This window comes from Bubalus bubalis, chromosome X, assembly GCF_019923935.1.
Source record: "Bubalus bubalis isolate 160015118507 breed Murrah chromosome X, NDDB_SH_1, whole genome shotgun sequence".
NCBI lineage: Eukaryota > Metazoa > Chordata > Mammalia > Artiodactyla > Bovidae > Bubalus > Bubalus bubalis.
In genome coordinates, this window is record NC_059181.1 from 65,684,689 (window position 1) to 65,709,027 (window position 24,339).

General features: G+C 36.4%; 1 long non-coding RNA gene and 1 pseudogene across 3 annotated transcripts in view; both read left to right on the forward strand.

Moving 5' to 3' along the window:
- Positions 1 to 24,339, forward strand: part of LOC123331762 — a 195,384-nt gene that overhangs the window by 55,253 nt on the left and 115,792 nt on the right. Inside the window, exons 2-3 of one of the 3 annotated variants that reach the window (XR_006548524.1) lie at positions 11,801 to 11,939; positions 12,240 to 12,294. The exons of 1 other annotated variant lie outside the window; for it this stretch is intronic. This is a non-coding gene — a long non-coding RNA (uncharacterized LOC123331762). The remainder of the gene's footprint in view (positions 1 to 11,800; positions 11,940 to 12,239; positions 12,295 to 24,339) is intronic. One more of the 3 variants, XR_006548525.1, reaches the window with a different exon arrangement.
- Positions 18,142 to 22,371, forward strand: LOC102410936 (annotated as a pseudogene).

The window sequence follows — 24,339 nt, forward strand, 5'->3', positions numbered from 1 at the left end:
GAAGTGACTTAGCAGCAGTAGCAGCAGTGAGAATTGGGCTTTTTTTTTTTTTTTTTTTTTAAAGAATTGGGCTTTTTTTGAAGCTTGTTACTATGTTATCTCAGTGCACTAGAGACTTTGAACCATATAATGATAACTTGTTTCTCTGTCCCTGCTTGGCTTTGGGTTTCCCCCATTGCACTTCTTCCCAGAGAGGGTCTTTCCTCTTTCAGTTTTCCCCTGTATATTATTTTAATTTTAAACTGGCTCTTTTATTCTGGGTCCTGTATGGCGTGTACAAGTTTTCTTGCACCTTCATATTTAATGCTGCTCGCAGCTTGTATTCATGTTCCTCCCCTAGGGCTAAAGGTTTGTTTTTTTTTTCTCCCTTACCCAGATGTAGTTGGTTTCCAGCACTGGGTTTCCCCACATTGTGCATTAGGCTTTTGTTCCTTAGGGGAGATGGGCCTGGTATTAATTTTGGTCTGCCCTCTATTACTCTATCCAGTGCATCAGGCCACAGGTTTTGGTGAGCTTACTTTGAGATTAAGAATTTTTTTTTTTTGTAAGAGAGATAGAAGAGATACCTCCTGCAGGATTTCACCCATAGTTGCTGCTCCCCCTTCCCCATACAGCACAAATGGAATCTGTCTCTGTGATCTTCCCTGGGGCCACCTGTTGATAAAGACTGCAGGCCAGTACAGCCTGACACCTGTTTTTGAAACCTTGAGGGGCTTCTCGTTCTCATGGAGCCCTGCATTTGGCCATTAACGATCGATTATAATTTTTAGTATAATATTCCTACCTGCTTTTATATGACTTTCTGTGGCATTATTCCAGTAATCAGTTGCTCAGATTCTATCATTCCCTGTAGGCACCTTCTCTTCTCTGAATTTCTTAATAACTCTTTGCCACAGTGGCTTAACTTTAAGGTCAAGAAAATCATTAATTTGCAGTTGTCAAGCTTTTTTTTTTTCTCTTAAGGAACATAGTGATGCTGTTTCTAATGTATCTGAGCTTTGTCATCTTTGTTACTTTTGTTTGTTGATATTGTTTCATTTGCATTATTTCAACTTTTTTTTAGTATTCCATGGACAGGACTGAGCAACTTCACTTCAAAACTTAATGTTCTTTTTAAAACTTTTGGTTGCATCTCTTCAATTTATTTTGTTGTTGTTGCTGTAGAGATTACAATATACAGACCTAGTAATCACCTAATAGTTAGTATAGATTTAATGTTTTACCACTTCAGGTAAAACATACACTTAGATCTCTTTAAACTCCCTCATTTTTTAAAAAGTAGTTGCCATGTGTCTTCAGTTCAGTTCAGTTCAGTTCAGTCACTCAGTCGTGACCGACTCTTTGCGACCCCATGGACTGCAGCATGCCAGGCCTCCCTGTCCATCACAACTCCCCGAGTTTACTCAAACTCATGTCCATTGAGTCAGTGATGCCATCCAGCCATCTCATCCTCTGTTGTCCCCTTTTCCTCCTGCCCCCAATCCCTCCCAGCATCAGGGTCTTTTCAAATGAGTCAGCTCTTCGCATCAGGTGGTGAAAGTATTGGAGTTTCAGCTTCAGCATTGGTCCTTCCAATGAATATTCAGGACTGATTTACTTTTATGTGTTTTGAAAGCCCACCAGACTGCATTATGATTCCTTTCATATTTTAGAGTCTTATATATTGTAAAGAACTTATTTAGGAGAAGAAAAATGGTCATTTAGTCACTTACCAGTTCTGTTGTTCTTCCTTCATTCTTAAAGATCCTAGCTCCCTCTGGTCATTATTTACCTTCAAGACTAAAGAACTCTATCATTTCATCTCAATGCTGCTTGAAATGAATTTTCTTCATTTTCCTGCATCTTAAGAATGTGTTCATTTCACCTTCATTCCTGGAGGACGTTTTTATTGAATATGGAGATATTAGATAAGGAGACCATTATCTATTCTTTCAGCACTTTAAATAAAGATACTTTTCTACCATCTATCTCCTCCATTGTTTCACATGAGAAATTTGCAGTTGTTTAGAATCATTGTTTCCCCATAGGAAAAGTGTTGATTTTTGTAGCTGCTTGCAAGTTTTTTCTTTATTTTTCTTTTTTTAGCAGTTTAACTAATATTTTTGAATGATTTTTCTTTCAGCTTATCTTGTTTTGGCTTGCTGAGGTGATTGAATATATATATATATATATATATATATATATATATTTAATTATTTATCTTTCAATCAAATTTGGGAAATTTTTGGCTCCTACACATATTTTTTCCTGCAGTATACTGTTTTTCTCATTCTGGTATCTGAAGACTTGTATACCAGACTTTTTTATATTGCCACAACGGCCTGAGTCTCTGTTTTGTTTCAGCCTTTTTTTGTTGTTGTTCTGTTATTCAGATTGGGTAATTTCTGTCTTCGAATTCAGTGACTGTTTTTCCCTGCTTCCATTCTGCTATTGAGATCTTAAGTGAATTTTTTTTTGTTGTAGGTGATTTTTTTTTAGTTAAACATTTTTCAATTTAGTTCTTTTTAAGTGTTATTGAGATATAATATCATACCAAAAAATTATTCACTGTATGTGCACAGTTCACTTATTTTCATTAAATTTGTGTACAGTGTGCAGCCGTTACCACAATCCAGTTTTAGGACATTTCACTATTTCCAAAAATTCCTTCAGGCCTGTCTATATTCAGTCCCATTCTGTCCTCAGCCCCAGGCTACCACTGATCTATCTAAAATGAGCCTTTTCTGGATATTTCATATTAATGAAATTATATAATGTTTATATAGTTTGACTCCCCCCCCCTTCACTTATTAAAGTCTTTTTTCTTTTCTTTGTTTTTTTGGCCATGCTACAAGGCTTGCTGCTGCTGCTGCTGCGCTGCTTCAGTCGTGTCCGACTCTGTGTGACCCCATAGACGGCAGCCAACCAGGCTTCCCGTCCCTGGGATTCTCCAGGCAAGAACACTGGAGTGGGTTGCCATTTCCTTCTCCAATGCATGAAAGTGAAAAGTGAAAGTGAAGTCGCTCAGTCGTGTCCGACTCTAGCGACCCCATGAACTGCAGCCCACCAGGCTCCTCCGTCCACGGGATTTTCCAGGCAAAAGTACTGGAGTGGGGTGCCATTGCCTTCTCCGGCTACAAGGCTTACAGGACCTTAATTCCTCCAGGGATTAAACCTGGGACCAAGGCCATGAAAACACTGAGTCCTAACCACTGGACTGCCTGGGAATTCTCAAAATCTTTTTGAGGTTGATCCTTGTGGTAGCATATCACAATATTTTATTCCTTTTTTAGAGCTGAATATTATTCAGTTTATAAATATACTACATTTTTGTTTTTTCTATTTGGCACTTGACAAAGTTCATTTGTTTCCCCTTTTTGTTTTTCTTTTATCTGTTAATAAATGTTGCTGCAAACATTGATGTACATCTTCTTGTATATTTTCATTTCTCTTGTGTAATTTTTTTTGGAGTAGATTATCTGGGTCATATTTATTTAGCTTTTAAAGAAACTGCAAACTGTTTTCCAAACTGCCTATACTGTTTTACATTCCCACCTACAATATATGAAAGTTCACATTTCTCCACATCCTCACCATCACTTGTTACTGCCTGTGTTTTTTATTATACCCATTTTAGTTTGTGTGAAGTGGTATTTTGTTGTGGTTTTATTTTGTATTTCGTTAAGCTTAATGAGGTTGAGCATCATTTCATTTGCTTATTGCTCATTCATATGTATTTGAAGGAATAACATTTAAACCTTTTCTCCATCTCTAATTTTTTTTCTTATTGTATCTATAGAATTTGAAAACAAAGTTAGCAAAAATAAGATTTTCAAATATTTTCTCCCACTATGTAGCTTGTCTTTTCATTTTCTATAGTGTTTATCCATAGCACTAAGATTTTTAATTTTGATCAAGACCAATATATCAGTTATTTTCTGTATCTAATCTTTTATCAATGTTGCACTGTCTTGTTTACTGTAAATTTAAGGTAAAGTTTTAAAATCTGGTAATGAGGGACTTCCCTGATGGTCCAATGGTGGTTAAGACTTCATGCTTCCAATGCAGGGGTAAGAGTTCCATCCCTGATCAGGGAACTAAGACCTACATGCCTTGGGGTGTAGCCAAAAAAAAAAAAAAAAAACCTGTGATGAAAGACCTAATAGTTTTGTTGTTTTTCAAAATTGTTTCAGGTATTCTGTATTATTTGCATTTAGGATCATTTGCTATTTTCTACAAAAAAAAAAAAATAATAATAATAAATAAAATAAGCAAGAAAGAAAACCTGTTGGGATTTTGACATAGATTGTATTGACTTTGTAGATCAGTTTGATGAGAGTGTTCTAATCCAAACATAGATTTTCATAACTTTCTTTCCATTTATATATATCCTTCAATTTTTCCAAGCAGTGATTTGTAGTTTTTAAGTGTAAATCTTTTTATTTGTTTTTTGATGCTATTCAGAATGGAGCTCTCAATTTCATTTTTGGATGACTTACTGTAGTATAGAAATACAATTGATTTGGGGGTTTAAATCCTGTAATCTATTGCTTCCTAATCTTTTTTGTTAGTTTTTTTTTTGTTTGTTTTGTTTTATTATGGATTCCTTAGGACTTTCTACTTATAAGATTATTTCACTTGAAGATAAGTACAATTTTACTTTTTTTCTAATCTAATTTTCTTTAGTTTTTTCCCTTTATTTACTGCCAAGAACTTCCAATACAGTATTGAATAGAAGTGGTAGGAATGGGGATTTTTGTCTTATTCCCTTTAGGAGAAAGCATTTAGTCTTTCACCTTAAGGATATTAGTAGCTATAGGTTTTTGTTTTGTAGATATCCTTTATTAGGTTAAATCAGTTTCTTTTCATTCTTAGATTTTTGAGTTGTAAAGTATTGAATGAGCTTGGAATTTAGTCAAGTGCTATTTTTATGTTCATTGAGATGATTATGTGGTTTTTCTTTTGGAATTCAATGTATTTAACTACATTTATTTTTTGAATTATGAAACTTGTCTGAGTTTCTGGGATAAACCTTACTTTGTCAAGATGTTGTTAGATTAGATTTGCTCAAATTTTGTTAATTGTTGCATTTACTTTCATGAGGGAGATTCCTTTGTATTTTTCTTAGGTCTTTGTGAGGTTTTAGTTATCAACATGATTGTGGCCTAATTCATTAAAATGAGTTGGGATGAAATACCTCTTTAATTTTCTGAAATAATGTTTGTAGAATCCATATTATTTCATCCTTACATATTTGATAGAATTCACCAGTGAATTCATCTTAGCCTGATGTTTTCTTTTGGGGAAGATTTTTAATGTTTAATGTATACCTTTAGGTTATATACTTGTATTTGAGTGAGCTTTGATAGCGTGCATCTTTTAAAGAATATGACCATTCATCTCAGTCGTTGAGTTTATTGACAAGAACTTGTTCTTAAAATTCACTTATCATTTTTTTATATGTATATAATAGGGTGATGTCACCTTTCTCATTTGTGGTAATGCTGTCCTGCTTTCTCTCATTTTCTCTGCTTTCTAATCAGCCTAGCCAGAGGTTTATTAAATTTCATAGATCTTCCCAAAGATCTACATTTTGGTTTCATTGATTTTCTTTATTATTTTATGTTATCAATTTCATTGATTTTTTGTTTGTTTTTATGCTGATTTTCTTACCTTTAGTTTAATTTGCCCTTTTGATAGTTTCTTAAGGTCAGGTCACTGAGTTAAGACTTCATATAGAGGTTTTATGCTATTTTCTCGTATGTACATCTTTGGTTGCACCCCATAAATTTTGATTTACTCTAATTTTTATTATATTTAAAGTACTTCTAATTTCTGCATTGATTTCTTCTTTGATCCATGAGTGTGCATATATTTGGGAGATATTCCAGAGATCTTTCTGGATTATTACCTATTTTAACTCTCTTATTGTCAAAGAATATACTTTATGTTATTTGCATTCTTTCAAATTTACTTAAGATTGTTTTATAGTCCTGATTATGATCTATCTTAAAAATGCTCAGTATGTACTTAAAAAAGGATGTGTGTTCTGCTGTTGGCTGAAGTGTTGCAGAAATATCAGCCAGGTCAAGTTAGTTGATTGAGTTGTTCAATCTATATGTTTACTGATTTTCTATCCACTTTTTGTATCAATTATAGAGAGAAATATGTTGAAATCTCTACATATAATTGCAGTCAGTCCATTTCTTCTTGAAGTTCTGTTAATTTTTACTTAATTTGTTTTGAGGCTCTTGTCATTGTTAAGTCTTTCTTAACCCTTTTATCATTATGAGATGACCTTCATCTATGGTAGGTAATATTCTTTAGTCAGAAGTCTGCTTCGTCTGCCCCAAAGTCCTTGGTTTCTAGCAAATTGAGCCATGAAGAAAAACAAACTTGGAGAAAATTGAGGAGAGGATCCAATCCAGATGATTGTTGATATTAAACTTGTTAAGGTTAGGCTATGAGTGCATGAAGTAGAAGAGTTGATGAAGATATGAAGACTTAGAATTTTTTAATATATCTGAAAATTCAACTTTTTTCACATGTGAAAATTACAGACCCCAGCTAAAGCAGAACTTGAATCCTTTTAAAAGATAAATTTAAGTTCCAAAATAACTTTTATGGCAAAATACACCTTAAACAGAATTTGAAAGAAAACTAATTTGTGTTGCACACAAAAGGTAAAGGGTTTCTATCACTGCTATTTCAAAGAGTTTGCAAGAAAAATAGTCGATTAATGGGTAAAAAGTATGAGTAGATAATTCCATGGAAGTGCCTGTCCAAATCAATAATAAGTATGGAAAATATACTGAAGGAAATGCAGATTACATTTTAAGTGCAATACTTTCTTACCTGCTAGATTGGAATAAAACTAAATAGACAACTAGTATTGGCAATGGTAAGAGAAGGGTACTTTTATATGTTGGCTGTGGAACTGTGAATTGTCACTGTCTGACCTGTAAGACCTTCCACTCAGGAAGCCTTGCCCCAAGATCTTCTACTTTCTGGAGACTACACTTCTTACCTAGACTTCACATCAGTGGCTTTGAGTTCTGTCTTTATTTCTGGTATCTGAAGAATTTATTTTTTTCTCTTTGATCTTTTATCAGTATGTTCTGTTTTATCCAGCATTTCTACTTGGAGTAGAAATCTGCCTACAATGCAGGAGACATGGATCCTTGGGTTGGGAAGATCCTCTGGAGAAGGAAAAGGCTACCCACTCTAGTATTCTGCCCTGGAGAATTCCATGGACTGTATAGTCCATGGGGTCACAAAGAATCGGACACAACTGAGTGACTTTCACTTACATTTTCTACTTTGAGTTGTGTGAAGGGCAGTTTCCCTTAGAACTCTAAGTTCACCATAGTGACTGGAATTCATCTTTAAAAATGTCACCAAATTTGTTACCATATCACTCAAAAGAGAAAAGCTGTCTTTCAAGTATTAAGGAGATAGAAATAATCAAATATAAAATTATTCATGAAATTAGCATCCATGAACCTTTCTTGAAAAAGGTATTTAACAGTGAAATATAGTCAATCAAGAAGTAAATAAAAATATAAAAATTCGTATTTAAGGTAAGTCAAGGAATGTTTAAAACTAAAACTTTTTCTCTGTTGTCTGGCCTCCTCTCTCCCGTCTACTGTGCATTGTATATCTGCATAACGCATCGACCAAAGCTCTCCATCAGCAGAAATACCTGTTCAATCATGAGGAGCAACATTCTCCTAGCACCAACCAGACAACTCTTTAAAAGATAACATTCCTTCTTAATCTTTTATGGAGTCACAATGTCCACCACTTAGAGATCTGAATTGTGTAAACTATGTATGTCATTTAATGTACACCTTTCTGTCCCAAAAGTTTTGACCTCTTATGTGTGGAACAGTTCTCTGAGCTTTCTGAGAGGCTGTTACTGGGTTATACTCCTCAATTTGACTTGAATAAAATTTTCCTTTTCCTTCATAGATTGACTGTTGATTTTTTTTGTCAACAATAGGAGTAGAATTAACTGTTATAAAAGGGCTGGTGGTAAACATTGAATCCATGGTAAGTAGAGGAAAAACTGAGGGAGTTAAGATTACACTACAAAATGTGTTATAAAAAAAATAGAAATGAATGAGCCACAGAAATTTGTCCTTTTGTGAGGAGTTGAGGAAGTAATTATCCTCGTTCTTCACTTTATGGCGTCAGTACTTTGTAGACTTAAAAAAATGCAGAATGTAAGAGTTGTCAGTTAAGTTTTATTTGGAGTAGAATGAGGGCTGCAGCCCAGGAGATATCACCTCAAGGAACTCTGAGAGACTGCTCTGGGAGAGGGAAGAGGTCAGGGGACAGACAGTATATATGTGATTTTGGTGAAGGGTGAGTACATGCTGTCTAGTACATGTTTTTCTAGATTTCTGCTAGTCTCGTGAAGCTTTCATTAGTCACAAGGAACAGTTGTGTCACCATGAAGGATTTTAGTGCTTTTCTAGATATTAGGAGATACAAGAATTGGGCTCATTAAAAAAAAAAAAAAAAAAAAAAAGAATTGGGCTCATAAAATTGGCTCCTGAAAATACCTATCTGAAGACCTGTCCTACCAGTCTCCACACCCTTATCCCGCCCCACCACCGGCACAGTTCACTTCAGTCGTTCAGTCCTGTCCTCATTTCTGCTCTCCACACTGAACTCCTTTCAGGGGGTGTTGAAAGTCAGCAGCTGCAGCAGCACGTGATTTAATCCTTGTAGATAGCAAGTGCCAATTTGTAGTTGAAAACTTTAATATGTGATAAAAATATGTTTTATACACTAATGGTTTTTCATCCAAAAAGACTTTAAGATGTCATTTTGAAAGTTACATTTCTTGCGAAACAGCATCTGAAATTCAGCAAGTCCTTCAGTGTCATTTTATTTCTCTTCTTTTTTAAAACAAGTGAAGTAAGATTGAAAAAAAAATAAAAGCTCATATAATCTCACTTTAAAACTTTGAAGTACAGTTTACATATATTAAAGTGTATTGTTGGGAAGAAATTTTTCTCTAACCTTATAAATTTTTCTGGCCTGTCTAATAATTAAATTGAAATGATTGATTTATAGGAGAGTAACAGGAGAAAATCAAACAAAAGTTCAAGAATATGTGTACTTGCGACAGAGCCAGGAATATTGAGTAACTGGTCAAAATGGCTGAAGCCTTCACTTTGAATACCATCTTTAGCTAAAGACAAAAGAGGTTGTTGGGGGTAGTGGTTTGGGACCTCACAGGGAAGGAAGGCAATTCACATGGAAATGGAAAAGCAAACATTTGGTATGTAAATGCAGACAACCTGACTGGGAGTAGACTCTTGATCTCTAGGTCTTGCTGAATTTCCTCCCATCACCGCTAGTCCATATTATTTGCAGATATTTCTGGTGATAGTTCTATTCCAGGAACAGGCCTTAATCTATATTCTTTAGGTAGTTTCAGGATAGGTATGAAGAAAGTCTTCCAGAGTCTTCTGTTGTTTATAAATAATCAACCAAAATTAATCCTCATGCCAAAGAGAAACATTTTGGGGTGGCAAATTTTGTACCCCTAAAGATTCATAAGTGTTTGATTTCCATCACCTATGAAAGTTTCCTTGTGCTCCTTTCCAATCAATTCACCTCTCCCTACCTAGCAGCAGTTAATGAAATTATTTGTAACTTTTTAATTTACCAATATTTTTCATTTTCATTTTATTTTTTTCTATATTTTTCTTTCAGTTTTATTGAGATATAATGGACATATAGCACTGTACAAGTTTAAGGCATACAGCATAATGATTAGACTTACATGCATCATGAAATGATTACTATAGTGAATTTGGTGACTATCCATACCTCATATAGATGCAAAATTAAATAAAATTTTTTCTTGTGATGACTCAGGATTAGTTTACTCTTAAGAGTTTCCATGTATAACATATATCAATGTTAATTTATTTTGTTGTACCATACATCCCTAGAACTTATTTATCTTATATAAGTACTTATTTATCGTACCTTTTGACTGCCTTCATCCAGTCCCCCCAACACCATCCTGCCAATCTCTGGTAGCCACACATCTGGTGTCTTTTTGTATGAGTTAGTTTATTTTGAAGTATAATTCACCCACAATACTGTTAGTTCCTGTTGTACAACAAACATACTGATTTCATATTTCTGTATATTTCAAAATGATCATCGTGATAAGTTTACTTAGCATCTGTCACCATTCAAAGCTATTATATAATTATTGGCTATATTTCCCACACTGTACATTTCATAGCTATTACTCATTTGTCTTGTAGGTGGAAGTTTGCCCCTTTTAAACTTACCCTCATCTATCTCTCTCTTCGGCCCACTCATTCCCTTCTGGCAACCATCTGTTCTCTGTATTTATATTTCTGTATTGTTATATTTGTTCATTTGTTTTGTTTTTTTAATCACTTAGCATAATAATAATTGATGTTTTTGAATTGTGGTGTTGGAGAAGACTCTTGAGAGTCCCTTGGACACTAAGGAGATCCAATCAGTCCATCCTAAAGGAAATCAGCCCTGAATATTCATTGGAAGAACTGATGCTGAAGCTGAAACTCCAGTACTTTGGCCACCTGATGGGAAGATTGGACTCATTTGAAAAGACCCTTATGTTGCAAAAGATTGAAGGCGGGAGGAGGGGATGACAGGATGAGATGGTTGGATGGCATTACCAATTCAAGGGACATGAGTTTGAGTAAGCTCCTGGAGTTGGTGATGGACAGGGAAGCCTGGCGTGCTGCAGTCCATGGGGTTGAAAAGAGTTGGACACGACTGAGTGACTGAACTGAACTATAGCATAATACCCTCTAGGTCAGATTTCATTTTTTTTTTTTTTTTTTTTTTTGGCTAAGTAATATTCTGTTTTGTGTGTGTGTGTGTTTGTACACATACCACATCTTCTTTATCCATTCATCCATTGAAGGGTCTGGAGTGTCCCAAACCTGATGTTGGTCAGCTGATGAGTGGACTGGATCCTGGGGTAGCTGACTGAAGCACCCACAGTGTCTCAGTGCAGCTGTTGGCCTGCTGGTAGGCGAGGTTGTGTCTCAGTCTTCCTGGGGCTAGTGCCAATCTGTTTGTGTGCAAAGCCAGGTCCCACGGTTTTTGACTGCAGGGCCCTGGGAAATCCTGAAGCTGATGTCAACTTCTATGGTGCATGAGGCCGGGGCCCAGCAGGTCCCAGAGTTGGTGCAGCCTCTGGTGCATGTGGTGGGTCTTGACAGTGGTAGGCTGTGGGGCTGTGGTGGTGCTAAGACTGATGTCTTCTCACTGGTGGGCACAACCAGGATGCAGGGGATCCTAGGGTTAGTGCCCACCCACTGGTGGGTGCAGCCTTGATGTCCTGGGGCTAATGCCTGTCTGCTGATAGCCAGAGCTGGGTCCTGGTGTCTCTGGCTGCAGGAACCTGGGGTCTCAGAGTTGGTGCCTGCCCACTCACTGGTAAGTGAGCTGGGTCTCTATGGCTGACCGTAAGCCCTCAGAGTCCCTGGACTAGTGCTGGTACACTGGTGGGTGGCCTGTGTCTGAGGGTGGCTAGGTGCTGAAGGTGTCCTAAGGCCTGCTGGTGGGTGGGTCTGTGTTGCCATCTGGTTAGCTGCTTCACCTTAAGCATCCCAGTATTGATGGTGACTGGCTGGTGGGTGGGCCCAGTTCCATCCCTAATAAGCTAGAGGGAAGATTCTAAAATGGTACTCTCCAGCACCAGTATCCTCCTGACAGAATGAACTCCCCGAAATAGTTACTGCCAGCATGTGTGACCCCAGAATGAACTATAGTTGCCTCCTGTCTCTCCCAGAGCCTCTGCAGGATCAGCAGGAGCATCTGATCCAGGCTCCTTTCACATTATTGCTTCTTCTCAGGATCTCAGAATATGTGAGATTTTGGGTGTGCCCCTTAAGAGCTGAATCTCTTCTACCCTCTGGTTCTCCTGGAAAGTAAGCCATCTAAATTTTTTTAATTAATATATTTTTTATTGAAGGATAATTGCTTTACAGAATTTTGCTGTTCTCTGTCAAACCCCAACATGAATCAGCCATAGGTATACACCCTTTTGAAGCTCCCACCCATCTCCCTCCCCATCGCACCCCTCTAGGTTGACACAGAGTCCCTGTTTGGGTTTCCTGAAATTTTTAAATGAAATATTTCAAACAGAATATATTGAGAATGACAAACTGAGTGCTTGTTATCACCACCCTGCTTTAACAAATCTTAAACCTTATCATATTCTGTTTCAGATTTTTAAAAACTTTAAACGGTGCAGTCAAAGCTCCTCTTCATCACATGCCACAAGTAAGTACTATTCTGAAGTTGTATGTCCTTACCATGGGCTTTTTAAAATACTTTCACTGCTTAGTTATATAGTAATAGTTTTTCCATGCTACTAAGCTTTATTAAAATCCTATCATATTTTATGTATCCATGACTTGGTTTTTTCACTCATCATTATTTTTGAGGTACAGGATATTCAGTAACTATGGAGCGGTGTAGCCATAGTAGCTATTTACAATGTCTTTTCTGGGATTCATCTATATTGATAAGTATATTAGTCTAGCCAATTCATCTCAATTACTGTATCATAGTGCACTTGGTGAAAATACAGTGGATCTGTTATCCCACTGATAGATGTTTAGGTTGTTTCCAGTTATTTACTATGAAATACCAGGCTATAGTAAAATCTTTAGAGGACTTCTTATGCACAGATGAGAATTTCTGTAGTGTTTTTGTTAAAGTGAAATTATGTAGTATGTACATAATTTCACTTTAACAAAAACACTACAGAAATTCTCATCTGTATGTAGTATGTAAAGTGAAATATGTGTTACTCTTCACAGTGATTGTCCCAAGTTACATTCTCACCAAAGAATATGAAAATATTGGTTTCTTAGTAACATTTTCTTTCCTCCCCTTTTCCCCTCTGCTTTTTCTTTGCAAACTTTGTTATTATTTTTATAATTTGCCAATATGATTGATATGGAATTATATCTTGTGCTTTAATTTGCCTTTCACTAATTATTAGTGATGTTGAAGATCTTTTCATATGCTTATTAATAATTCTGTTTACCTTTTCTGAATGTTTCTGTTTTTATCATTTACTGCTATCTGTTGGGTTGTTTTGTCTTTTAATTTTGTTAATTGATTTGTGACCATATTATTTTTAATATTCTGGATTCCAGTCTATAGTAGTTTTTTAAAAATGTTCTGGATATCATTCCTTTAAAAAATTTTTCACTTGACAATAATTTTAAACTTACAAAAACATACCAAAAGTAATATAAGGAACACATGTATTCTCTTATCAGGATTTGTCTGTTGTTTACATTTTCCACTACTAGTTTTATCTTTTGTGCTCCTCCCTTTCCACTCTGTATAAATTTTTTTTTTTCTAGAATATTTGGTCCTTTACCCCTAAATACTTCGGTGGATACTTTCTAAACAAAGTTCTTGTGTTTTTTTTAATAAGCACAGTACATTTGTCAACCTCATATTTTTAAACTATTCTTCACATTTCATAACAATGTTCTTTATAGCCTTTTTACCCTGTCTAGTCCTGAATGCAGCCTGCTGCTGCTCAGTCGTCGCTAAGTGTCTGACTCTTTGTTACCCCATGGACCATAGCCTGCCAGGCTCCTCTGTTCATGGGATTCTCCAGGAAAGAATACTGGAGTGGGTTGCCTTTTCCTTCTCCAAAATCCAGCCTACAGGTAAATATTACATTTAGTTGTCATAATCTTTTTAGTCTTCTTTAATCTGCAGCATTTCTACAATCTGCAGCATTTCTACAGTCTTGCAAAACTGTAGTACAGTATGGTAACCAGAATATTCACATTGTTGGTGCTTCCATCAAAATGTAGTGAGACATCTTGAGATCATGAAAATATCTTGCATAAAAATATCCCCCTGTACTTCGCCTTTTCCCTTGCCCATTCTTTACTGTGATTGTTTTGTAACTCTAGTTCTGCCTTCACATTTACCAGTCAGGCCTCAGGATAATACTATAAGAACAAGACCTACCCTCTCCTCGATTTATTATTATGAAGGATTGAAATTCTTAGCCTTTTTACAATGGTTTATAATTCATTATATTTCTTAATTATTTTGTGTTCAAAATGTTCTAGATATGGCCAGTGGGAGCCCTTGAAAACTGTTATTATGTGCTTGTAATATGTCCCCAACATTTATTTGAACATTTCCTTACTTTTGTCATCATAAGATTCATCTTACACCTATCCTGCCTCATCCTGCAATTGTCTGTTTTTTCTAGGAGCCTTGGTTCCTTTTAATGGAGGGATAGTATTTATAAACCAAGACTTCAGTGCTTGGTTGCTCATTGCTCCTGAGGTCTTTTCTTCTTAGCCCTTTCAGTGTATAGAGTTAGAAAGTACATGCATATATACACACACAGATACATAAATATATATACACACAAACATGTTCATGTGTTCATACTGTACCTTCAGTTCTAATCCATCCTTATAGTGTTCTTTCTTGCTTTACCTCACTCCATGTTTGTCTTTTCTGTCTGTGCACAGTGAGAAAACTGGCTCCCACAGCATCAAAAATATTTACTCAATTGTGCAATCTTACAGTGTATCTAAAATATTTTCAAAACTGCTTCACACAAAAGTCAATAAACAAACCAGTTAAAAATAGTTAAGGGTTAATTTTCACATCTCTGGCTGCTCACCCCCTGACACCCCGCTGCATTCCCCAAGACTGAGGGTATATTGTCAGATACTATGTTTATAAGATACTTGAATCCATCCTTTCTTCCTCCCTCCCTCCCTCCCTCCCTTCCATTCTTCCCCTTTCCTTGTCCATTGCCATGATCCTTCCTTTTTCTCTTCCTTTTTCCCATCTCATTTGCCTCCTTTCCTTCTTTCCCTGTGGTTATGGTCTAAACTGAAAATGTAACTGTGTTCATTTGTTTAGTTTTCCTTCCATTATGTTCTTATTGATATAATTTTATTTTTTGAATATTTAGGATAGTAATGTGCTTTAATAAGTAAAAAATATACAAAGGGTTACACTCAGAGAAATGTAAATCACTTTCTCCTGTATCCATTCTACCTCATTTGTCTCTTCATCCCTTATGGGTAACCGTGTTCATTGTTTTCTGCTGTATTCTGCCGACACAGATATATGTTTTCTTATTTTCCCTTCTCACACAATAGGTAGCATGATATATTTGTTCTTTAACATATTGCACTTTGAATTTTCCTTTTAATAGTATTTCTTGGAAACTACATATCAGTTCATAATATCCCTGTATTATTTTTTGAATGTATGAAACATGTGTAGTGATATTCCTTATTTAATTCCTGATATTAGAAATTTGTTTTTTTTTAATCTAGTTTATCAGTTCTGAGTTTTTTAATTTTCTCTAATGTTTTTCAATTTTTATTTCAGTGATTTCTGTTCTTTTCTTTATAATTTCCTTTTGCTTGCTTTGAATTTGACTTGTATTCCTTTCCTACTTTCATAAGGTGGAAGCTTAAGCAAAATTTTTATTAGAGGACAGCATAATATTTTAGCTTTATGGACTATATACTGCTAAATCACCTCAGTCATGTCCGACTCTGTACGACCCCATAGACGGCAGCCCACCAGGCTCCCCCGTCCCTGGGATTCTCCAGGCAAGAACACTGGAGTGGGTTGCCATTTCCTTCTCCTAACCCTGCTGCTGCTGCTGCTAAGTCGCTTCAGTCGTGTCCGACTCTGTATGACCCCATAAACCGCAGCCCACCAGGCTCCCCCCTCCCTGGGATTCTCCAGGCAAGAACACTGGAGTGGGTTGCCATTTCCTTCCCCAGTGCATAAAAGTGAAAGTGAAGTTGCTCAGTCGTGTCCGACTCTTAGCGACCCCATGGACTGCGGCCCACCAGGGTCCTCCGTCCATGGGATTTTCCAGGCATGCAAACACTGGAGTGGGGTGCCATTGCCTTCTCCGTTATGGACTATATGGCCTTTCACAATTGCTTAGTGCTGGCATTGTGGCAAAAGTCAGCTGTAGATAATTCTTAAATGAGTGAATGTGGCTGTGTTCTGATAAAACATTATTTACAAAGACAACACAGGCCTGAGGGTTGTAGATCAGCACCCTTCCCCCACCCTAGCCTTAGGCTTAGAGCATTGATCCCAGACCTTCCTTCTTTTCTAACATAGATATTTAAAGTCATAAATTTCTCTGTTTAGCTGATCTCACAGATTTAAAAGGCTTCCCAGGTGGTGCTAGGGGTAAAGAACCTGCCTGCCAATGCAGGACATGTAACAGATGTGGGTTTGATCCCTGGGTAGGGAAGATGCCCTGGAGAAGGGGGTGGCAACCCATTCTACTATTCTTGCCTGGAGAATCCCACGGACATCGGAGCCTGGTAGGCTACAGTCAACAGGGTAGCACAGAATCGGACATGACTAAAGAGACTTAACACACACACATGGATTTAAAATATCTTTTCATTATTGTTCAATCCCAAATGTCATCTAGTTTTTCTTATAATTTTTTCCACTGACTCAGTGTTCATTTGAAGGAATGGTTAACTTCCATATATTTGGGGGTTTCCTGTTTACTTTATATTTTGTATGATCTTAATGTTTTTATTTATATGTGGGCTGTATTATGGTCCAGAATATTGTCCATCTTGGTAAACCTACCTGGTACATTTGGAAATAATGTGCATTATGTCATTTTTGGTGTATTATCTAAGAATATAAATTGAATCTAGGTGATTGATAACATTGTCCATATCTGTTATGCATGTATAAATTCCTAAATTTTTTTGTGGGTCTCTCAGTTGCTTCAGTTCAGTTCAGTTTGTCAGTCGTGTCCGACTCTTTGCAACCCCATGGACTGCAGCACACCAGGCCTCCCTGTCCATCACGAACTCCTGGAGTTTACTCAAACTCATGTCCCTTGAGTCAGTGAGGCCATTCAACCATCTCATCCTCAGTCATCCTCTCCTCCTCCCGCCTTCAATCTTTCCCAACATAAGGGTCTTTTCAAATGAGTCAGATCTTCCCATCAGGTGGTCAAAGTATTGGAGTTTCAGCTTCAGCATCAGTCCTTCCAATGAATATTCAGGACTGATTTCCTTTAGGATGGCCTGGTGGAACTCCTTGCTGTCCAAAGGACTCTCGAGAGTCTTCTCCAACACCACAGTTCAAAAGCATCAATTCTTTAGTGCTCAGCTTTCTCTATGGTTCAATTCTCACATCCATACATGACTACTGGAAAAACCATAGCTTTGACTAGACGGACCTTTGTTGGCAAAGTAACGTCTCTGCTTTTTAATAAGCTGTCTAGGTTGGTCATAACTTTGCTTCCAAGGAGTAAGCATCTTTTAATTTCATGGCTGCAGTCACTGTTTGCAGTGATTTTGGAGCCCCCCAAAATAAAGTCAGCCACTGTTTCCACTGTTTCCCCATCTATTTGTGATGAAGTGATGGGACCAGATGCCATGATCTTAATTTTCTGAATGTTGAGCTTTAAGTCAGCTTTTTCACTCTCCTCTTTACTTTCCTCAAGAGGCTCTTTAGTTCTTCGCTTTCTACCATAAAGGTGGTATCATCTGCATATCTGAGGTTATTGATATTTCTCCTGGCAATCTTGATTCCAACTGGTGCTTCATCCAGTCTAGCATTTCTCACGATATACTCTGCATATAAGTTAAATAAGCAGGGTGACAATATACAGCCTTGACATACTTCTTTCCCTATTTGGAACCAGTCTGTTGTTCCATGTCCAGTTCTAACTGTTGCTTCTTGACGTGCGTACAGATTTCTCAAGGGGCAGGTCAGGTGGTCTGGTATTCCCATCTCTTGAAGAATTTTCCACAGTTTATCATGATCCACACAGTCAAAGGCTTTGGCATAGTCAATAAAACAGAAATAGATGTTTTTCTGGAACTCTCTTGCTTTTTTGATGATCCAACAGATGTTTGCAGTTTGATCTCTGTTTCCTCTGCCTTTTCTAAATCCAGATTGAACATCTGGAAGTTCACAGTTAATGTACTGTTGAAGCCTGGCTTGGAGAATTTTGAGCATTACTTTGCTAGCATTTGAGATGAGTGCAATTGTGTGGTAGTTTGAGCATTCTTTGGCTTTGCCTTTCTTTGGGATTGGAATGAAAACTGACGTTTTCCAGTCCTGTGGCCACTGCTGAGGTTTCCAAGTTTGCTGGCATATTGAGTGCAGCACTTTCACAGCATCATATTTTAGGATTTGAAATAGCTCTACTGGAATTCCATTACAGAGGGGTTTAAAGTTATTAGCCATGAGTGTGGAATTGTCTTTGTCAGTCTTTATTTCCTGTACTTTGATACTCTGTTACTGAGTACACATACATTTATGATTGTTCTGTCTTGTTGAATCAGTCCTTTTTTAGACCTTAGTCCTTTTTTGTTGTTTTTGTTAATTTATTTGGCTGTGCTGGGTCTTAGTTGTGGCATTTGGGGTTTTTGTTGCCTCCTCTGGGATCTTTTAGTTGTGGCATATAGGAACAGGTTCCCGGACCAGGGATCACACCCGGGCACCCTGCATTGGAAGTGCAGAGTCTTACCCACTGAATTGCCAGGGAAGTCCCAGTCTGAATCCTTGATTTCTAGTAATAAGTTTTGTTTTAAAATCTGTTTTATCTACTATTAATACAACTAGTCTACTTATCCTTATCATTTCCTTGGGATACCATTTTTCCATCCATTTCATTGTTTGTGTTTTATATTTAAAGTTAATTTCTGTACTTCATATTTAGTTTATCTTAATTTTTAAATCTGTTCTTAACAGTTTCTGCCTTTTAAAGTGGAGCATTTATTCCATTAACATTTAATGTAATTATTGCTGTGCCTCAGCTGCGGTCTAGCATTTTATTTTTGGCTTTTTATTTGTTTACTCTATTATTAATTTTCTTGTTCCTCCTTTCTTGCTTTTCTGGGAACAGTTGAATATTTTTAAAATTCTATTTTAGTTTTTCTATTTAATATTTAGCTTATATTTTGTGCATTATTTTTATAGTAGCCTTTCTATGGATTACAGTGTTCATTCTTATGAAGAACCAAAAAAAAAAAGTTACACATTCTTTACAGAAAAGAAAGTTTGTACTCTAAGGTAAACCAAAATTGTAAACTAGGATTTGAGAATTTTAAAGTGGGCATTTTAAACTATTCTCAAAGAAGTGAAACAACATATTTTCAATGCATGAAAATCTCAGCAGAAAAATGGGAACTCTCAACAAGGAACTCATGAAGAGGAAATAATTGGAAATTTTAAAAAGGAATAATATAATTTCTGAAATATAAAGTTCATTGAAGGGATTTAACTTTTGTTTATATATATATAGCCATGACAGAAGAAAAGGTGAACTTGAAGCCAGATCAATAGAAATTATCCTATGTGAAGAAAAGAGTTAAAAAAGAGTGAGAAAAACTGAACAGAGCCACAGAAACCTGTGTAATGGGGATATCAGAAGAGATAGAGAGAGAGAGATGGGGAAAAACTATTTGTTAGTGACTGAAAAATTCTCAAACTTGAGTAAATGTAAAAATTTACAGATAGAATATGTTAAATATCAAGTATGATAAAAGTAAAGAAGTCCACCTGAGGCACATCATAATTAAAGTGTCTGAAGCCAAACATGAAGTGTAAATCCTAGCAAGAGAAATGTTATGTATAATCAGGCACAATGATCCTATTACTTTCTGACTTCTTATTAGAAACCATTTCAATGAGACTGCATGCAACAGCAACTTTAAGTTGTTAGGGGGGAAAAAAGAAACAAACCTGTCAACCTTGATGAATATCCAGTGAAAATATTCAAAAATGAAGATGGGATAAAGGTATTTTCAATAAAGGAAAGCTATAAGAATATTTGTTACAAATGGATCTATATTATAACACGATAAAGGAGGTTCTTAAGATGGAAGTAAATGAAATTTCATGGAAACTTGGATCTTCAGAAAAAAATGAAGAGGATTAGAACAGGTAAATATCTGGGTAAATACAAAATCGTTCTCCCCCCCCCTTTTCTCTCTTAATAGCTTTATAAGATGAATACCTTATTAAAAATTAGAACTATAACATTGTCTTATGAGGTCTATAACATTTATACATGTATTATATATAAAAAAGTAACATAAAGAACAGAGAGCTATGAGCTTATAACACTGCAAGATGTAAAGCAATACATTATTAACTGCCTATGGACTGTGATACAGTAAGCTTTTACATATAGTTGGATCTATTTCTGGACTTTCTTGTTCTTTTCCATTGAAATTAATGTGAATTTATTTTTCCAGTTGAACTTCAGGATCAACTCATGTACCTCTGTAAAATTCATTGGGATTTTTGGGGAGGATTTAATTACCTTTATAAATTTATGTTTTTAAAATTTATAAAGTTATAAATAATGTCTTGAAGATCGTGGGACAGTTTAATCCAAAAACAAAGGATGTCTTTTTATTTATCTAAGGCTCTTTTTGAATTTTTAATGTGTATTTTATGGTTATCTTAGTATATATTTTAAACAGTTTTGTTCTGCTTATTCTTAATATTTTATCCTTTTTGTTGCTGTTGTATTTGGGATTTCATCATTATGCCCTCTAACACAGGGATCAGAAAGCTTTTCTTGTAAAGACCAAATCAAAAGTATTTTAAGCTTTTTACAATCTGATCTCTGACACTACTTACCTCTGTTTCTGTAGCACAAGTCAGCTTTGACAATGAATGAATGAGTGTGACTATTTTCCATTAAGACTTTATTTATAAAACAGGTACAAGGACTTCTGTTTTAGAAAGGGTGACAGAAACATTTCCCCCCGTTTCTTCACTCTTAAGTACACTATAATCCCTGGAAGTAGGAGGCAACCCAAGGAGACCTCTGAAAAGTGTAAAGAGGAGCTTTGTTAATATATTGTAAGGTATGTAGGGGAGAAGAGTAGCACTTATAATCCTATGATTAAAAATGATTATAAAGTCTCAGTCTTTTAGTCTTTTAGTTGACCTATATCTCTTGTCTGTGACCTTCCTAAATGATTCTTGCTTTTTTCCCACTTCAGATTGGACAGGAAGGCTAGAAAGGGCTGGATTTGGGTGCTTCCCTTCCTCCTGTCAGAGGCTGGAGGACCCTGATGCTGGGAAAGATTTGAAAAGACCCTGATGCTGTGAAAGATTGAAGGCAGGAGAAGAAAGGGATGCAGAGGATGAGATGGTTGGATGACATCACTGACTCGATGGACATGAGTTTAAGTAAGCTCCGGGACTTGATGATGGACAGGGAAGCCTGGCATGCTGTAGTCCATGGGGTCACAAAGAGTCGGACACGACTGAGTGACTGAACTGAACTGAACTTCCTCCTGTCAGAGGCTCAAGGATTCTGGAGTTAGGTATTTTCTTTTCTCTATATCAAAGGCTGTAGGTAACAAAAGTTCGGTATTTCCCTTTCGTGAGGTTTGTTTGATTGTGATAAAATAGTTTCCCTTGACAGCATGCCTATTTAAAGGAGACTAGAGGTGCCCTGCGAGGCCAGGAGGCCTGCACTTTGGCCAGCCATGTTCCTCTCCGCGGCACTGGGCCCACGCATCCGGCCTCGCCGCCCACTGGGGAAAACATACAAGAAATCTGCATAAGACAGCTGTTCAGAATGGAGCTGGAGGAGCCTTATTTGTGCACAGAGATACTCCTGAGAATAACCCAGAAACTCCATTTGATTTCACACCAGAAAACTATAAGAGGATAGAGGCCATTGTGAAAAACTACCCAGAAGGGCATAAGGCAGCAGCTGTGCTTCCAGTTCTGGATTTAGCCCCGAGACAGAATGGATGGCTGCCGATCTCTGCTATGAACAAGGTTGCAGAAATTTTACAAGTACCTCCAATGAGAGTGTATGAAGTAGCAACTTTTTATACAATGTATAATCAAAAGCCTGTTGGAAAGTATCACATTCAAGTCTGCACTACCACACCTTGCATGCTCCGAAACTCCAACAGCAGGAAGCCATTCAGAAAAAACTTGGAATAAAGGTTGGAGAGACTACACCTGACAAACTTTTCACTCTTACAGAAGTCGAATGTTTAGGGGCCTGTGTAAATGCACCAATGGTTCAAATAAATGACAACTACTATGAGGATCTGACACCTAAAGATATTGAAGAAATTATTGATGAACTGAAGGCTGGCAAAATCCCAAAAGCTGGGCCAAGGAGTGGACGCTTCTCCTGTGAGCCAGCTGGAGGTCTTACCTCTTTGACTGAACCACCAAAAGGACCTGGGTTTGGTGTGCAAGCAGGCCTTTAATTTATATTCGCTGTAAATATGTCAGTGGAGAAATAAAATATGAATCTCCTATCTAAAAAAAATAAAATAAAGGAGAATAGAGTGATTTGGTTCAGAACTGAAAGAGTAATTCAGTATTTGGAAGGCAATCATATAACTGGAAAAGAAAGCATATTTCAGTAGGTGCAAAAAGAAAAGCGTTTGACATCATTTAAAACCTATTCATAATAAAAATGCTTAGCAGATTTAGAATAGAAGGCAACCTCATTAATGTCATAAGTGGAATCTCAGAAACACTGGTAGTGTCAATCATTAAAGACAGAATGGTTTCCCCTGCTATGAACAGAAACTGGGCGAGTATCTTAGATTTCACCATTACTGTTCAAATTTGTCCTGGACGTTTTAGCCAATACCATAAGGCAAGAAAAACCAATAAAGGGCATGCATTTCAGTATACTAGCCATGAATATTTGGAAAACAAAATTTAGTTAATACCATTTACAGTATTATATAAGGGATGCACGTTTGATCCCTGGGTTGGGAATATCACCTGGAAGAGGACACAGCAACCCACTCCAGTATTCTTGCCTAGAGAATCCCCATGGATGAAGGAGTCTGGTCGGCTACAGTCCATGGGGTCACAGAGTCAGACATGACTGAAGTGACTTAGCATACACACATGCACACCAAAAGAATTACCCATAAGTGAAAAAGTAAGTAAGTTTGACTTCACAAAAATTTTTCTCTCAAAGGAAAGTGCTAGGAAAATGAAAAAAAGCAGTCATAGAGTGAAAGAGTATATTTCTAACATATTTATGAAATGCTCTTAAAATATGACATTAAAAGAAGTAACCCTGTTTTTTTTTCTTTATACACATAAATTCAATAGATGCATATAAAGCATTTGGAAATATCCAGTTCCTATTCATATTGAAAACATTTCACAAACTAGGAAGAGAAGTTAGGTAATACACATTATTAACCAGATAATATATGTCTAGGAGTAATCTACAGCTAATGTATTCAGTGACTGTATATTTTTCCCCTGAATTCAGGAATAAGATATGAATGTCTACTCTTATTCCTTCTGTTTGACATTATAGTAGAAATTTTATCCAGGTCAGCTAGGCAAGAAAAATAAATTGCATCTAGATTGGTACTGAAGCACAAAAAGTATATTCACAGATGAAATGATTTTATGTATGGAAAATCCTAGGTAACCCACATTACATAATTAGACCTAATACATGAATTCAGAAAGATTGCATAATATAAAAAACTATAGAAAAATGAGTTATTTTTCTGTATGAATAATCTGAATAAATAAATATAAAACCAATTTAATCTGCAACAGTATCCAAAAGAATAAAATGCTTAGGCATGAACTGAACAAAATAAGTGTAAGACTTACCTTGAGATCCAGAAAAACCATATTGCAAAAAATTTAAGAAGAATTGAGCAGTTCAAAACATACCTCATGTTCATGGATTGGAAGAGTTAGTAATGTTAAGATGGTATCATCAATTGGAATATGTTTCCCTAAAAGATATGTTAATGTTCTAATCCCTGCTTCTTATGAATTTACCTTATTTGAATAGGGGCTTTGCAGATGTCATTAAGTTAATCTGAGATCATACAGGGGAGATTGGGATTTTAATCCAGTATGTCTGGTATTCTTAGAAGAGGAAAGGGCACACAGAGACAGAGATATACAGGAAAAATGTGTAACTACAAAGGCGGAGATTGACGTGATGTGTCTACAAGAACAGAGGCACAAAGGATTGATGGGCACAATAGAAGCTTAGAAAGACATGACATATGTTCTCTCCTAGATCCTTCACTGGAAACATGACTCTATGAGTGCTTTTATTTCAGACTTCTAGAACTGTGAGATAATTGATTTTACTGTTAACATAAAAGTTTAATTTCAGACTTCCAGTCTCCAGAACCGTGGAAGAACTAATTTTTCTTTTGCTAAGCTTTCCAGTTGTTGACTGTTAGCCAGCTTTCAGAAACAAATACAATTGACATTTGTCCTCAAATTGACCTAGAGAGTTAGTGACACCTCTCTCAG